The sequence below is a fragment of the Odocoileus virginianus genome, chromosome 29 (assembly GCF_023699985.2).
Source record: "Odocoileus virginianus isolate 20LAN1187 ecotype Illinois chromosome 29, Ovbor_1.2, whole genome shotgun sequence".
Classification (NCBI taxonomy): Eukaryota; Metazoa; Chordata; class Mammalia; order Artiodactyla; family Cervidae; genus Odocoileus; species Odocoileus virginianus.
In genome coordinates this window covers 12511551-12529228 of record NC_069702.1, presented here as the reverse complement: position 1 = coordinate 12529228, position 17678 = coordinate 12511551, and positions in this window count along the sequence as shown.

Genomic DNA, 17678 nt, shown 5'->3' with positions numbered 1-17678 from the left:
AGGTCAAAGAGGAAGCCCAGGAGGGTTAGTCATTCAGTCGTGTGTGACTCTCCAGTCAGATTGTCCAGGGATTCTCCAGGCCAGAATACTGAGTGGGTTTCCATTCCCTTCTCCAGGGTATTTTCCCAACTCAGGGATCGAACCCAGGTCTCCATATTGCAGGCAGATTCTTCACCATCGAGCCATCAGGAAGCCTTAAGAGGGAAATATCTGGATGCAAATCCCCACTCTTCCCCCAACTGCTTGTCACATGATCTCTCCATGCCTCAATTTCCTCCTCTGTCCTGTCAGAGGGCTAAGGGACCAGAGATGACTCATGATAATGTCTAAAGCTTCCAGCCAAATTGACTGGGGAAACCCACTCACTTTGAGCCTAAATTTAAACAAGGTTGCTGTTGTTCAGTCGCTAAATGTGTTGGACTCTTTGCAACCCCATGGACTGCAGCACGCCAGCCTTCCCTGTCCTTCACTATCTCCTGGAGTTTGCTCAGATTCATGTCCATTGAGTCAGCGATGCTATCATCATCCTCTGCCACCCTCTTCTTTTGCATCAGGGTCTTTTCCAATGAGTCAGCTCTTCCCATCACGTGACCAAAGTATTAAGTGACCAAAGTATTGGAGCTTCAGCTTCAGGATCAGTCCTTCCAAAGAATATTCAGGGCTGATTTCCTTTAAGATTGACTGGTTTGATCTCCTTGTAGTCCCCGGGACTCTGGTAGTATCTGCAAAACAATGTCATTTTCTGGCAATGAATGGCCAGTGATCTGCAAACTGTGAGTGTCATTTCTGAGCAAGGCCTTGGCACTCTGTGGCCCCCTCCTGCTCCAACAGCACCCTCCACCCTGGGCCAGCTCCCTCGTACCCTTGATTGACAGACTTGAGAGATGGAGAGAATGTGGACTGGTCTTCCTGGGGCCAAGGGTCAAATCCCAGCTCAGCCACCTCCTCTCTGTACGATCAAGGGCAAGTCCCCTTCTGTCTCTGGGCTCTTTCCACATCTACATAGGAGGGTTTGTCCTTCAGCTTGTGTGGTTTCTACCAGCTTCCCCCTGCCAGGGGTCTCTGGTGATTCCTAACCTCTGTGGGCCCAACGAAAGTTCTTCCCACACACCCTCGACAGCACTGTGTCATAATTAAGCATAAAAATTAGGAAATTCCAAGCTAAGCTTTCCTGAATCGTGCGGGTAGAAGATATGTTTGACTCTCCTTTCTTGGCTGAGTCTTTGCAAGGCAAGCGTTTCCAAATGTTTGGCCCAGTCCTCCTGCCTGAGCCTCCCGCTGACGGCCTGTCCTCAGGAGGAAGGCCCCAAAGATAAGGAGGGAGGGCTAGCTCTCGCCCAACCAGGAGGCTGCCCGGCTGACCGTGGATGACCCATTGGCTGGGCCTCCCAACACCTGGATGACTGACTGCAATTCTGGGCTTCCTTTGCTCCAGATGTGTTTGGCAGCTGCCCACCGTCAATCAGGGGGTTTGGGTTTGGAAAACTGAAGATCTGCAAACAAAGGCACGAGTGAGAAGGGCGAGGCCTGGTTAGAAAATATTGAAATTCATCCTGGTTTCCTTCCAGCCAAAAGAACAGGCTGTTCCCTGGGTTCCCAGGGACCATGGAAGAGGGAGAAAGTGGGGCTTGACAGCTGATGGAAGCCGCTTGGCCACCATTTTGTAAGACTAAGCCAACTCCCCGAGAGGAGCAGACCCTGGGTTTGGAACCCAAGTTTGTTACTTACTAGTTGGGTAACTTGGTCAAGTTACCTTGTCCTCTTGGCTCCCGCTGGAAATGGAGACAGGGGTATTTATCCCACAGAGCAGGTGGGAGGATTAACAAAGATCAACTTGGATGATAAATGGACAGGTCACTGATATATCATCTGCAACCTATAATAGAACTCCAGGACAGCCACCCAATGGTCTTGGAGGCCTGGTTGACACAAAAGCAGACTATGGATGGAAGAATTCCTGGGGACTTAGTGTCTATGAGTGTGTGCCTGCGTGCCAAGTCACTTCTGACTCTGTGATCCCAAGGACTGTAGCCCACCAGACTCCTCTGTCCATGGGATTCTCCAGGCAAGAACACTGGAGTGGGTTGCCATTCCCTTCTTCAGGGGATCCTCCCCACCCAGGGATCAAATCCAGGTCTCCTGCATTGCAGGCAGATTCTTTACCAACTGAGCCACCAGATTAGCATCTATACATTCTCTTAAATATTCAAATTTTATCCCACTCAGTTCCCACCCAGCAAAGGTGTTACTGTGTTTTCATTCCGATGTGCATTCAGGGATGCTGCGAGGGGAAACCACTGTAGTTACCAGGATAGGTGAGGACTCAGAGGTGAGGGCTCCCTGCTCCCCACTTCCTTCTGAGGCCCGAAGGGAGATGTTTCTCTCCACTTCAGGACCAGGAAGAGTTGTTCTACTCTATGCCCGGTACTGGCTTCTCAGCAACCGCTTCCGTTTCACCTTGGGGACACACAGCATCACGTGCCTGGCCCCGTGTCCCTCCGCACCAGTTGCTGGAGATCTTAGACTCGCACCTGTGACCCAGCTCTGCCAACTCTCCTGAGCCTTGCTGTGCCAACTGTGGGCCAGTTTCACCTCACCTGCCTTGGATTTTTCCTTCCTCCCTTTCCTCTTTGACCCAATACTTGTTTTCTTTTTTTAGCCAAGTCGGATTTTGAGTTGCACAACTCTAGATCTCCTGAGGGAAAGTTGGAGATGGAGCGTTAGATGATAACCAGGCAGGGAAATAGAGGGCTTGACATGGAGCCCGCCACATGGTGGGTGGTTACCTAACGTGCTCAGCAAACATCTCCTGTGTGATAAAAGCCACACTGACGCTGGCAGATGAGGACCAAGAATGGCTTTCCTTCCACAGGCCAAATATCTGGTCTGCCTGTAGGGGTGTCCTGCTCACGGCCATTGACCTGGGGTGCCCTGGATTCACCTGGGGTCACCTGGTTGTCATGGTAACTCGGGTACTGTCTCATCTGTGCCTCACTTCTCTTATGTGACATTGTGTCCATCACAAAGCTCCACGTGGCTGACCATCTGCTCCATGTCTCATTTTACCCTCTGCACAGAGCAGTGGTGAGGGGGCCACCCCAGGGGAGGAGGAGGGTTTGCAGGCAGCTGAGGCTGGGCCTGACATGGGCCGGGAGACCCTGCCTCTGTGACCTTGTGGGGAGAGTGCGGGGAATGAGCTGTGCAAACTGGGGAGAGCCTTCTACCCCCCACCCCCCGAGCCTGTCTCCTCTCTTGTCTCACTGCCTACTTCCTGGTGGGGTAGGGGTGGGTGGTTGGAAGGATCACAGATCTAAAGGATGTTCTTCAGAAAATATTTATTGAACATCTACTGTGTGCCAGGGCACTAGGAAGTCATCAGGGAACAAGGCACGTCCAGGTCCTGCCCTCAGGGTGCTTATACTCTCAAATGGGGAGGGGGGAGGGGTGGAGGGAAGAGGAAGCAGACAAATAAGTATATAACCTAGAAAATGATGGGCATGTGGGCCATACAGAAAATTACTGGGTTGGTCAAAACGTTTGTTCAGGTTTTTTCCCATAAGATGTAACAGGAATATCCAAAAAAACTTTTTTTTGGCCAACCCAGTAGAAGGGGTTGTTGAGACAGTGGCTAGGAGGATGGGCAAACGTCAGAGTTGTCAGCAGAGAGGAGATGGTTCCAGAGGGATAATTGGAGAGGAGCGTCAAGACGTGGTCCAGATTGTGAAACAGAGGTCACCGGAGAGGAGGAATTACACAGCCAGGGTGGGAGGAAGGCGCATTGACCAGGATGTTCAAATCTGCAGTTTTCTATTACCCAGAAAAGGGGGGAAATAGTTACTGGCCCAGTTTGGGGATAGAAAATGTGAAGGACATACTGTAGTCATTTGCAGCTGCAGATAATACTGCGGCCGTGAGACAGCTCCCTGAATGCCCTGCCTTGCCCGGCTGCAGACCGAGTTCTTGAAGAAAGCTGCCTACTGTGCGCACTGCCCATCATCTGCCCCAGCACTGCCAAACGGCTGTCAGCTGGTAATGGAACCATATGTTTCCACGAGTCAAAACACCCAACTCTCTTCCCCAGTGAAGGGGAAAACAGATCTTGATTTCAACCCAGAAAGGGCTGGACAGATGGGAAGCCAGAGCAGCAGACTGTTTGATTACCTGGCCATCGTCTGTGTACAAATAGAGAAAGAAACTTCTGTGGTTACCTTGAAAGCTTGGAAACACTCACATCTGTAACTCTGAAAATTTGATTATAGCTCGAGGAAATCATATTCCAGGCTAGCATGTATTTCCCCCTGAGTGAAGGAAAAAGTGTGTGTTTAAGAGCAAAGGATGGCTCCCAGATGAACATATAGAGGTTGACACAGTCAGGTAACTCTGATGGGAGGTGTCAGAGACTGACTTCTCTCTCTCTCTGGCTCCACCATTTACCAACTTCAAGGCCATAGAATAATCACTTCACCTCTCTGGGGACAATGAGACTCCCCACTCCATGGGAGCTGTGTGGATCATTTGAGTCAAAACGTTTGAGAGTGCTTTATAAACTGTAAAGTGCCAAGGAATTTTTTTTGCATGCATGAGTGCTCAATCATGTCAAACTCTTTGTGACATCTGGACTGTAGCCTTCCCCAGGTTGCTCTATCCATTGGATTCTCTAAGCAAGAATACTGGAGTCGGTTGTCATGCCCTCCTCCAGGGGATCTTCCTAACCCAGGGGTCAAACTAACTCCTGCATCTCCTGCATTGGTTCAGTTCAGTTCAGCTGTCACTCTGTTGCATCCGACCCTTTGCAAACCCATGGACTGCAGCATGCCAAGCTTCCCTGTTCATCACCAACTCACAGAGCTTGCTGAAACTCATGGCCATTGAGTCAGTGATGCCGTCCAACCATCTCACCCTCTGTCGTCCCCTTCTCCTTCTGCCTTCATTCTTTCAGTGTCTTCTCCAATGAGTCATTTCTTTGCATCAGGTGGCCAAAGTATTGGAGCTTCAGGTTCAGCATCAGTCCTTCCAATGAACACTCAGTACTGATTTCCTTTAGGATGGACTGGTTTGATCTTGCAGTCCAAGGGACTCTCAAGAGTCTTCTCCTGCTTTGGTAGGTGGATTCTTTATACAACTGTGCCACCTGGGAAGCCCTGCCAAGGAATAAAATTGATTTTTATTTAACAACTAGACACAACTTTTTAAAAAATTATTTATTTATTTTAATTGGAGGCTAATTATTTTACAATATTGTAGTGGTTTTTGCCATACATTGAAATGAATCAGCTTTGAGTGCCCTGTTTCACGCATTGAACCTGGACTAGTGATCTCTTTCACATATGGTAATATACATGTTTCAATACTATTCTCTCAAATCATCCCACCCTTACCTTCTCCCACAGAGTCCCAAAGTCTGTTCTTTATATCTGTGTCTCTTTTGCTGTCTCACATGTAGGGTCATTACCGTTGTTACCATCTTTCTAAATTCCATATATATGCTGGACACAACTCTTAACTCAAAACATCTTCATTGGCCCTGCTCATTCCCTCTTGTAGCTCCTGTCCTCTTTTCCTGATCATCCTTTGACTGGTTTGACTTCATTTTAGGAGTGCTAGGATGAAAATCAAAATTGCTGGGGAAGATGCTGAATTTAAAAGGCAAGAGGACTAAATACTACTTACTCAGAGATAAAGCATGCTAGAAACTGATGGTGATCGGCCAGACACCATTCACTGGGTGGGCATCATCCCTCTTGCTGCCATGAAGGTGAGCAATGGTTATTCTCAGCTGCCCTTTCACTGGAGCACTGCTCTTCAATTTTTGGAATGTATTTGAGGAGTTACACCCTGTCCCCATGCTAGCCAGGGTCCGCATGCAGCCAATTTCTGACTAATATGTATATACAAAGTTCTCGTCCACCTTGCCTCAACATGAGATATTCCAGAACTCCCCATGGGATCAAGCCGTGCCTAGAATTTAGTTGAACCCACATCCTTGCCAAGTTGCACCCCTGGCCCTGGCCCTGTCAGAGACCTCATCTGAAAGTATTCTCTCAGCATATTACTTGCACGAGTTTCCCTAGTATGGAGTCTGATTCTCAGGAACCCAAGGGAACACATTTGGTTTGGTACCAGGTCCATAGAAACAGATTCTCAGGACAGAATCTAGAGTTGGATCACTCTCCTGCCAGATGGGAAGACCTCATCACTGGTAGTCGAGGGGAGTTCACAGCAGGCTGTAGCAGAACAATTGGGAATTTCACCTGTGTGACTCAGACGGTAAAGAATCTGTCTGCAATGCAGAAGACATGGGTTCAATCCCTGGGTTGGGAAGATCCCCTGGAGAAGGAAATGGCTACCCACTCCAGTAGTCTTGCCTGGAGAATCCCATGGACAGGGGAACCTGGTGGGCTAGAGTCCATGGGGTTGCAGAATTGGACATGACTGAGGAACTAACACTTTCACGCCTCTCACTTCCACCTGGGTTCATCAGAATTTTGTACAGTCAGTAGAGAGATGCGTTAGCCTGTGTGATGTTGCTGAAGTGAGGAGGCAGAGGAGAAACAGGAACTGTGCAGTTGAGTTGACTGCTGTTAACCACCAGTGAAATCCATTTTCCAGCTTTACTGTCACCAGCCGGAAGCAAAACTTTTTTCTCAGTTATTTGCCTGCTAGCTGATCAAATTTTATTTTGTAAAAAATAACTGGACTGGGCTCCCCTGGTGATTCAGTGGTAAAGGAATCTGCCTTCCAGTCCAGGAGCTGCAAGAGACACGGGTTCGATCCCTGGTCCAAGAAGATCCCACGGGCAGTGGAGCAACTAAGCCCCAGCACCACAACCGAGCCTGTGATGCAGAGCCCAGAAACCTCGACGACGGGGGCCCACGTGCCCTGGAGCACGTGCTCCACAAAAGCAGCCACCGGGATGAGAAGCCCATGCACCACAGCCAGAGATAGTCCCCGCTCGCCACCGCTAGAGAAACAACCACGCAGCAACAAAGACCCAACACAGCCAAAAATAAATAAACAAAATCATTTTTAAAACGGTTGGACTTATTTTTATAACGTATATAGAATTTTCAGAAAAAAAAAAACAATTTTGCTTTCATTGCATTACTGAATACCTGAGGAAGTTGAGTAAAAAGGCACACATAATACCCCTGCCAACACCATTCAGCACTTCCCTTAGGTTATTTGTGTTAGATAAAACTGAGAACAGTTTTTTCTATGTTAATAACTTAACATCTAAATTCTTGTAATGATTCTATTCTGATCCAGTTTTAACAACTGAACTTAGAAACCATCTGTTTTTACTTATTTGGTGAATTTAGTGAATGCACCATTAAGCCAATTTCTAGCATCATGGAGGAATGAACACTGAAGAAAAATTAGAATATCTGTTATACTGAGAACATAACAAAAGGGAAGTGCAGGACTCCTCCCTTGTCCTCCCTCCCCCTTGAATTAAAGGGAGAAAACTGACAGGCTCAGACGGCTTAATCACCAATTCAAAGTCAAATGTGGGCATCAGAGTCTCCCTTGACCTTGTTTCAGAGACTTTTATCTCTGCCGCAGGGGGGCAGACTGAGCTGAAGGCCAAGACAGGCTTAACTCAGGTGACAGAACTTTCAGGAAGGTGGAATTCTCAGCCTGGGCGAGTGTCCTCTGCCAATGTCAAGGCAACATTAAGGAAAGAGTATACTCTTGAGACCTGAATTGGAGACACCTCCATAGGTGCAACTGAGAACTTTGAAATTCCGAAATCCCCTTACTTTGGAGAAGGGCCCATCCCTCTAATAAGGGATCCCCTGCTTAAAGCCTCGAGAAGGGATGCTTACAAGACAAAACTCTCCCCATCAGACTCTTCCCCAAGTCCCCTTCTAGCCATCAGACTACTAGTTAGGGTCAATCTCAACATGACTCTCACCTGGGGAAGTGATCTGAGGCCATTTATCACTGCTAAGTCTTCTAAGGGAAGAGTTTCAGGACTGGCTGATGTGTTCTTAAACTCGGCTTAAAACTCAATACTCAAAAAGCTAAGATCATGGCATTTGGCCCCATCACTTCATGGCAAATAGATGGGGAAACAATGGAAACAGTGACAGAATTTGTTTTGGCCTCAAAATCACTGCAGACAGTGACTGCAGCCATGAAATTAAAAGACACTTACTCTTTGGAAGAAAAGCTATGACAAACCTAGACAGCATATTAAAAAGCAGAGACATTACTTTGCTGACAAAGGTCCATCTAGTAAAAGCTATTGTTTTTCCAGTAGTCATGTATGGATGTGAGTGTTGGACCATAAGCAAGGCTGAGCACTAAAGAATTGATGCTTTTGAACTGTGGTGTTGAAGAAGACTCATGAGAGTCCCCAGGATGGGAAGGAGATCAAACTAGTCAATTCTAAGGGAAATCGACCTTGAATATTCATTGGAAGGACTGATACTAAAGCTGAAGCTCCATTACTTTGGCCACCTGTTGCCAAGAGCCCACTCAGTAGAAAAGACCCTGATGCTGGAAAAGATGGAGGGCAGGAGGAGAAGGGGGTGACAGAGGATGAGAAGGTTGGATGGCATCACTGACTCAATGGACATGAGTTTGAGCAAGCTCTGGGAGATAGTGAAGGACAGGGAAGCCTGGCGTGCTGCAGTCCATGGGGTCACAAAGAGTCAGACACAACTGAGTGAACGAATAACAGCAACAGTGTCTTCTAGCAGGAAGCTGAGAGTCACGTCTGCAGTGGACTTCAAGGTACTAGGTCTAGGAGAGCTAATATGAAGCTGTGAGGGGGAATGGATTTTGTTGACATGGGGTAGGAGGCCACTCTCCTAAAATACAGGCTTTAATATCTTGACAACAGACCCAGGAAATGATTTTAATATGCTGTTCTTAGAAGCTCTGAAAAACTGAGGGACCTCATTATATGAAGTAGAGATGTCAGACTGTGATGGAAGATTCTGGAAGAAGAGCACAAAAGATTGAGTGAAGAGGGCATGCTACAATATAATGGGTCTATATATCAGACCACAAAACCTATTGTTCTGACTATGTTCTCCAGAAAGGCTTGAAGGATGCTGTATTTAACAAGGCCATACCAAATGCCCTGGTATGAGGGGCAGAAAGATCATTGAGAAACTCGTTAGTGGTCACCTTCTGTAATCTGGAACTGATGGTAGGAGACGCTGTTGTAAGGCATAAAGGGGGATGATGGGATTCCCAAATAATAGAGAAGACGTGGCAGCATTTTATTATCAAAAACAAGGTGGGAAATTACCTTAACTAGGCAATCAGGGACCCCTAACCCACAAATATCTATGGATATATCTAGTAGAACATGGTGTTCCTAAAGCAAGATGCCTAGGAAGCCAAAAAAAATTAATTAATATATGATCAAAAGAGATCAGGGAGAAAGATGATCAGAAGGCTCATGTCAGCCACTGTGACTTATAAAGAGTCATAATCCTTTACTGATTTTTAAGAATGGACTTTCAAGAATACACTGACAGGGAAAAAAAAAAAAGAAAGCTTGTGTTCCCAGAGGGAAGGGCCTTATTCCACTCTGACAAGGGTATAGAGGAAAGATTTCCCAAGATCTTCTCAAAAAGAACCCATGGCCATTTGTGTGGCCAATCATACCCTGGAGGAAAGAACTGCCCATGGCTTTTGAGGATGATTGCATTCACAGTCCAAGTTGGCAATGAAGAGTGCTCAAGTGCCATCATGCTCTCTCGTGAGGGTGGAGCAGGTCAAAGTCAGGCCTGACCTCTGGAAACACCAGACGAATCATGGCAGAGGACCATGGATTGCCACAAATTTACCCAATTAATTTCTCCAACTGCAGGTGTTGGTCCAGAGCTTGTATCTTTACTAGAGCAGATTTAATCCCGCTTCTGATATGGGGTTTCCCAGGCGGCTCAGACAGTAAATTATCTGCCTGCAATGTGGGAGACCTGGGTTCAATCCCTGGGTCGGGAAGATCCCCTGGAGAAGGAAATGGCAATCCAGTATTCTTGCCTGGAGAATCTCATGGACAGAGGAGCCTGGCAGGCTACAGTCCATGGGGTCGCAAAGAGTTGGACATGACTGAGTGACTAACACTTTCACACTTTCTGATATGTAGGATGTGGCTACTGATAGACCGAGAGCATGGCATACCCAATGCACACCTGTTAGGAAAAGGAATTGGGAATAGCATGCAGTCACAGGGGGTGAACAAGAGCATACATTCCCAGCTTTTCCCCAGGTCGAGGTCAATTTCCACTTTCCGTCACAATTGAGGTTGTAAGAACCTAGACCGTGAGGAGGCACCTCAAATTACCATACCTATCCTCCATACTGACAGCGCCGTGTCCTTGGGATCTGAAGCCTTGTTAAGATACATGAGCTCCCAAGGGTTGAGGCACCCTGTGGATGGAGTGTTAAGGGATCCAGTGGCCTAGGGCATGTTGGGACAGCCTCTCAAGGAAAGGACTTTGCACCTTCAACCAGTAAGAAAGAAGCACAGCTAGTGGTAGACCACTTTGGGTTCCAAAGTCTGAATATTCCACATTTGGAAACACTGCTTCACTGACTGCTCAGGTGATGCCAAGTGTTGAGGGGGCTAGTTTTGAGGGAGTTAAGATGAGATCATACTAGATTAAGGTGGGCCCCATATCCAGTGGTTGGTGCCCTTATAAGAGGCCATGAGAAAGCAGCAGAGAGCAGAAGGCATATGATGATGGAGGCAGAGATTACAGTGATGTGTCTAGAAGCCAAGAAACACCAAGGACTGCTGGGAGCCCCCAGGAGCCAGGAGAGAGGCAGGGGCTAGCTTCTCTCCTAGAGCGTTCAGAAGGGATCAACCCCACTGACACCTTAATCTTCAACTCTGGCCTCCAGACTGTGAGACAACAAATTTCTGTTGTTTTAAGTCATCTTTGTTCTTGCTGTTGTTCAGTTGCTAAGTCATATCCGACTCTTTGCGACGCTATAGCCTGCCAGTTTCCCCTGTCCATGGGATTTCCCAGGCCAGAATGTTGGAGTGGGTAGCCATTCCCTCCTCCAGGGGATCTTTGTGACCCAGGGATTGAACCTGTGTCTCATGCATCAGCAGGTGTATTCTTTTCCCCTGAGCCACCAGAGAAGCCCCAGTTTGTGGTAATTTATTACACACTTAACTTAAATCAGCTTCTCAGAACTGCTCACCCCAGGGACAGGAGAAGGAGTCCCTACTCTTCCTGGCTGAGTGGGGTTGATAACTTTCCTGTGTCTCTAGATTGCACCTGCTCAAGGGTCAAGGGAGATGCCAGGGTACTGGGGAAGACCCTGGGCAGAAAGATTCCCAGAGCTGATCTAAGCAGAGATGCCTCAGAAGGAGGTAAATCTGAGCTTGCAGAGAACTGGTGGTTGTGGACAAAATCAGGGGTGTCCAAGAGGATGTGATGGGACTCTCAGAGATGTCCGCTACAACCACCACCATGACCGAGGGGCTGGGGAAAAGCTGTCCTCCTTTCTCACTCACACTTCCTGCCATGACTCTTCCAACCTTGCCCAAGACTATTTTATTCACTCATTCATTCCTGGATCACTCACTCCCTACACTCCTGCTCTGTATTAGGCTTGGGATATACAGATGGATAGATCCAGTCCCTGGGCTCAATGAGCTTCCAGCCCAGTAAGCCTTGATCCCTGGAAGCAGAGCAGGTCATGGGAACACAGATGGCAGATGCAGCTTGGCCAGGACTGGGGGCTGCGGGTGGAGAGGGCTGGGTGGGGAAGGATAGAGTGGCTTCCGAAGAAGACGATGGAGGCAGAGGGAGGAGCATGTGGCAGCGTGGAGGATTTGGGGGAGGACGTGCTGTTCGGTGTGGTGGCAGTGAGTATGGTGGGACAGATGGCAAATGAAAGACAGGGTCCTGTCTCTGCAGCCCTCCTGCCCCCTGCCCATCCATCCTTCCTAGAGCAGCAGTCTCTCTTCCCTTGCAGACTGCCCTTCCCTGCCCCCGGAGGTCCTTGTGGGGCTTGAATCCCTTGCATCCAGTTGTCGTAGTTTCCTGTTAACGCATAACAAAGTTCCTGATTTGAAATAAAACAAAGTTATTCCCTTACAGTTTTGGAGATCAAGAGGCCAAAGTCAGTCTCAAGGTTTCCTTCAGAAGGCTGTAAGGGAAAAGTCATTTCCTTGGTTCCCTTGTCTTTTCCAGCTTCTAGAGGCTGCCATGTTCCTAGGTTCATGACCCACTCCCACATTTTCAAGGCCATCAGCTTTGATGAAAACCTTCTCAGGCTGCCATCTCATGTTCTTTCTCTCTTTTCTGCCTCCATTTTCCACTATCAAGAGACTTACAATTACACAGGATCACCCAGATCATCCAAGGTCATTTTGTCATCTCAAGGACATTAAGGACCTTAATACCATCTACCATCTTAACCCCTCATCTTAAAGTCATGAAACCTGACATTATCCCAGATCCTGGAGATTAGAACATGGACCTATCCGGGTGTCATGATGCTGCTTACCACAATAGGATATACCACTGCTAGCCTTTCAAAATATCATCTCATTTTGTCCTCAGAACAACCAAGGAAAGTAAGTACTACAATAATTCCTGTTTTATAGATGAGAAGTGGGAGCAGGAGAAAGAAAGTGAAGTCGCTCAGTCGTGTCCGTCTCTTTGCGACCCCATGGCCTATAGCCTACCAAGCCGCTCCGTCCATGGGATTTTCCAGGCAAGAGTACTGGAGTGGGCTGCTATTTCCTTCTCCAGGGGATCTTCCCAACCCAGGGATCGAACTAGGATCTCCCGCACTGCAGGCAGACTCTTTACCAGCTGAGCCACCAGGGAATCCCGAAGGAGCAGGAAGGCTTTTGCAATTTTCCCAAAGTCTTGCAGTTGGTAGGGGTAGTATTTGAAAGCAAAAAGTGTAGATTCAAAGCTCACTCTCTTGGTCACTGCACTGCTTTGCCTGACAGTAAGTGCCCACTATGTGTCAGGCACCACACTATGGGTTTGTGTTAATGTAAAGAAACTAAACTCCCAAGCTTGCAACCATAGGGAATCTCTATCACAGGGTGGGATGGGGCCATCACAGTCACAACACTCCCTTCTTTAAGGACCTCAAGCAGCTGGTACCGTGGTCCACCTTTCTGGTCCGACAGAGGTTGAGTGGGCAGCATCCACCTTAGACACCCTTACAAATCCAGACTGATGGCCAAGAGCTGAGCACTCTCAAGAAGCCCACTCACAAGAGGGGCCAATCATCCATGGGACACTAAGATGGAGGGAATCGTATTTACAGAACTTCCCTGAAGGGCAGGAGGAGAAGGGGGCGACAAAGGATGAGATGGTTGGATGGCGTGGCCCACTCAATGGACGTGACTTTGAGCAAACTCTTGGAGATGGTGAAGGACAGGGAAGCCTGGCATGCTGTAGTCCATGGGATTACAGAGTCAGACACGACTTAGCAACTGAACGACAACAATGATAAAGGCAGGCCTGAGGACCAGTGGATTGTTGCTAAACTTTAATCTAAGTAGGAAGCACCCCATTAACTGAAGAAATTTTGTTTTACTCCCATGAAGCCTGCAAGCTTGGGCCAGAGCAGAATGGTTCTGACTGAGGAACAGATGTGGGGGTATCCACTAGGGGTCCTCCTTCTCATGCCTGCTGCCCCCTTCCTGTAAACAGGAAGTAAGTACTTGGAAAACATCAGTCCAGAAGAAAAATTGTTAGCCTGCTCAGAGGTCTCATTGTCACCCTCTTCACAGAGCTTCTTTCTTTCAATATCCTGAGGTGGATTTCTATCCAGACTTTTCCCCCTAGAACCTGAATGTTACCAAAAAGGAGTATTTATGGGGGAGGGTGTTGATAGTGGGTGGGTAGGGGTAAAATAACTGTACATTTTCTCAGCAGGCTATATGCCATCCCGGCTTCTGACCTGCTTCCATCGTGGTACCCACCACCCAGAAGAGCACCCTGCCAGCTTCACCAGCCCTTCATGAAGGATGACCTGAAGAGATACAGGCTGTCTCCTCTCCCATCCGCCCAATGCTCACCCTCCAGGGCCAAGCTTCCCAGCTGAGGACCCAGCTCATACCACACACATCACACACACACACCAGAAAGTGAGGACCAGGAGATGATGCGATTTACCCAATCCGTGCTACAGCAAGAAGCAGAATCACAATTTGAATAAAGCTTTTCAGACTGCAGAACCCTCACTGCTTCCCTATCATAAAAGAAAAAAAAGGGGGGGGCACACACAACTTTTCTTGGCCTGGATGCCCTACACCTTCTCATGTCACCACTTAATACTCAAATGTGGAGAATTTCCATGCTGGAGAATAAAAAGTCAAAAGATTTTCCCTAGAAGGCCTCGGAGCTTGATTTCTCACAAATGGCCCCAAGGATGGAAAAAGTCTCCCAAATTGAGACTGGCAGGAGAGCAGGGCCCATTTTGTCTGATATTTCTTCTCTCCTTTCTTGGCACTGGCAGGCTCGGCTTGCGCCAATGGAAAATTCCCAAGTGCCAAGCAGTTCTCAGATAATCTGCACGCAAAAAAAAAAAGCCTTTTAACTAAGACAGCTCATGAGGGATTAAAGTGGGGCACCAGCCAAAGCATTTTCTTTTTTTGTTCAGATTCCTGACGTCTTTTTTATGTCTATCAGGAGGTTTGCACTCAGCCTCAGTCTGCCACTTAGACCAGCGCCGAGTCTGGTTTTGGGTCTCTGGTTTTGGGTCTCCTGATGACCCCAGGTCCAGGCTTGGAAGTCCCCCACGGTGAGGAAGGGGGCTTCTTGGAGGGCCGAGGAGACAGGTCCCTGCTTACTCCTATCCAAACTGTGGCCAGGAGAGGTTACAGGCAAGCTTGGAGGTGACCAGACCAAGATTATGCCAGTGACTCTGAGCCTGCTGGAGAGCTTGGAGCTGAAGATGGAAGGGTGGACAGAGGGAGAGATTCAGAGAGGTGGGAAAGACTGACAGGAAAAAGATCTTAGCTCATAAAGACAAAATCTAGTATGCAACTCTGTACCCGTAAGACAAAAGTTTTTTTTTAATAATCCTACATACATCACGCCATCTCATATTAACAGTAGTGTCCGTATACTCATTTAGGCAATATTTATTAAACACTTAGGCATCAGGCATTATGTCGAAATGAATAATTCAACAGTGAAAATAAAACAAAAAACAGCCAAGGCCACTGGCAGCAGGGAGTTTTTAATCCCGAGGGTAAAGACGAGCATTAAAAATAACAGTAACAGAGCTAAGTGGTGTTGCCACAGCCCTGTGAGAGCGTGGGACAGGGAAAGCTGATGTGTATTTGGCCTTGATGTTTTTATGACGCATGTTCACCCAGGGTCATTTTTAATCTTCCAAACAACCCTGTGAGGTAGGTGTGACTGTTATAATCAGTAGCTTTTCCATGTTAGAGATGAAGAAACAGGCTCAGAGAAGTTAAGGAGTTGGCTGGAGGTCACCCAGGGCAGTCTAGAAGGCAGGTGGGTCTTCCCTGGGTCTGGGATGCTCTCCCTCGGTGCAGAGCAGGGGGCGGCCTCGGCTCCCAGGCAGATCCAGGCGGAGGCACAGGCCCACCACAGCTGGGGCGAGCCAGCTCTGTGGTGTGGGGAGGCTGGCACCCCTGACTCAAGCTTCTGCTAGCCCCGTGACTTTAGCAAGTCTATGGCTTTTCTGCGCTCAGCTTCCCAGTAATAGGGTTGTGTCTTTAAGGACCCTTCCAAATCTGACCTACGCTGGGGTTAAGAACAGGCTGAGATTTCCTCCAGGAAGTCTCCCAAAGCATCTCTCCTGGTCAGTGGGGGTGACAGCGTTGATTTCAGAGCCATAGTTCTCAGGGACTGTGTTACCTGAATCATGCATAGAACCTTATTAGGATGCCCGTGCCAGATGGTGGATGGGTCTCTGGAAATGGTGCCTTGTTTCATGGAGCATCCAGTTCATACGTGGGAGAATTCTGTGAGATGCTCTAAGTGATGCTTTCACTGTTGCAAACTTCTTCCAGTGGCATAATATTAGCTTTCTGTGGCTATCATAACAAGTTACCCACAAACTTGGTAGCTTGAAACAACGGAAATTTGTTCCCTTGACAGGACTAGAGGCCAGAAGCCTGAAATCAAGATGTCAGTAGGGCTCAAATAACAAATGCTGGAGAGGATGCGGAAAAAGGGAAGCCTTCTATACTATTGGTGGGAATGTAAATTGGCGCAGCCACTATGGAGAACAGGATGGAGGTTCCGCAGAAAAATGAAAACTGAGCTACAATGTGATTCATCAATCCCACTCCTGAGCATATATCCAGACAACTCGTGTCCAACTCTTTGCAACCCCATGAACTGTAGCCCACCAGGCTCCTCTGTCCATGATTTTCCAGGCAAGAATATATGAGTGGGTGGCCATTTCCTACTACAGGAGATCTTCCCAACCCAGGGATGGAACCCACATCTTCTGCATCTCCTGCATTGGAAAGTGAATTCTTTACCACTGCATCGCCTGGGAAGCCACATCCAGACAACACTACAATTCAAGAAGACTCCTGCACCCCTATGTTCATAGAAGCAATATTCACAATAGCCAAGACATTCTACTGCTGCTGCTGCTAAGTCACTTCAGTCGTGTCCGACTCTGTGCAACCCCATCCCTGGGATTCTCCAGGCAAGAACACTGGAGTGGGTTGCCATTTCCTTCTCCAATGCATAAAAGTGAGAAATGAAAGTGAAGTCGCTCAGTCATGTCTGACTCTTCGAGACCCCATGGACTGCAGCCTACCAGGCTCCTCCGTCCATGGGATTTTCCAGGCAAGAGTACTGGAGTGGGGTGCCATTGCCTTCTCTGAGCCAAGACATGGAAACACCCTAAAAGTTCATGGACAGATGAATGAATAAAGCAGTGGTACATATATACAATGGAATACTACTCAGCCATAAGAAAGAACAGAATAAAACCATTTGCAGCAACATGGACGCCACTAGAGATTACCATATGAAATCTAAAATATGGCACTGATGAAGCTATCTATGAAACAGAAATAGACTCACAAACATAGAGAACCTACTTGTGGCTAGGTGGGGGATGGAGAAGGGATGGACTGGGACTTTAGGGTTAGTAGATACAAACTATTACATATAAAGTGGATAAACAACAAGGTCCTACTGCATAGCACAGAGAACTATATTCAGTATCTCATGATAAACCCGTAATGAAAAGAAAATTTAAAAGAATGTTTATATGTATATAAATGAATCACTTTGCTGTGTAGTAGAAATTATTAATAATACAAAGTTGTGAAGCAGCTCTACTTCAATTTGAAAAAATACTTTGAAAAAAATGGTGTCATTAGGGCTGAGCTCCTTCCAGAGGCCTTAGGCGAAGACCCTTCTAGTCTCTTCCAGCTCCTGGTGGCTGTGAGTATTTCTAGGTATGTGGCCATATCACTCCAACCTCGAACCCATGGTCACAGTGCCTCCTCTGTGTGCCTCTCTCTTATAAGGACCCTTGTCATTGGGGTTAGGGCCCACATGGGTCATCCAGAATGATCTCCTCTTCTCCAGATCCTTAATTTAGTCACATCTGCCAAGACTATTTTTCCAAATAAGGTCACATTCACAGGTTACAGGTATTAGGACATGGACGTATCTTTTGGAAAGTTACCATTCAACACTGTACATGGCAGATCTGAGATTTCAATCAGT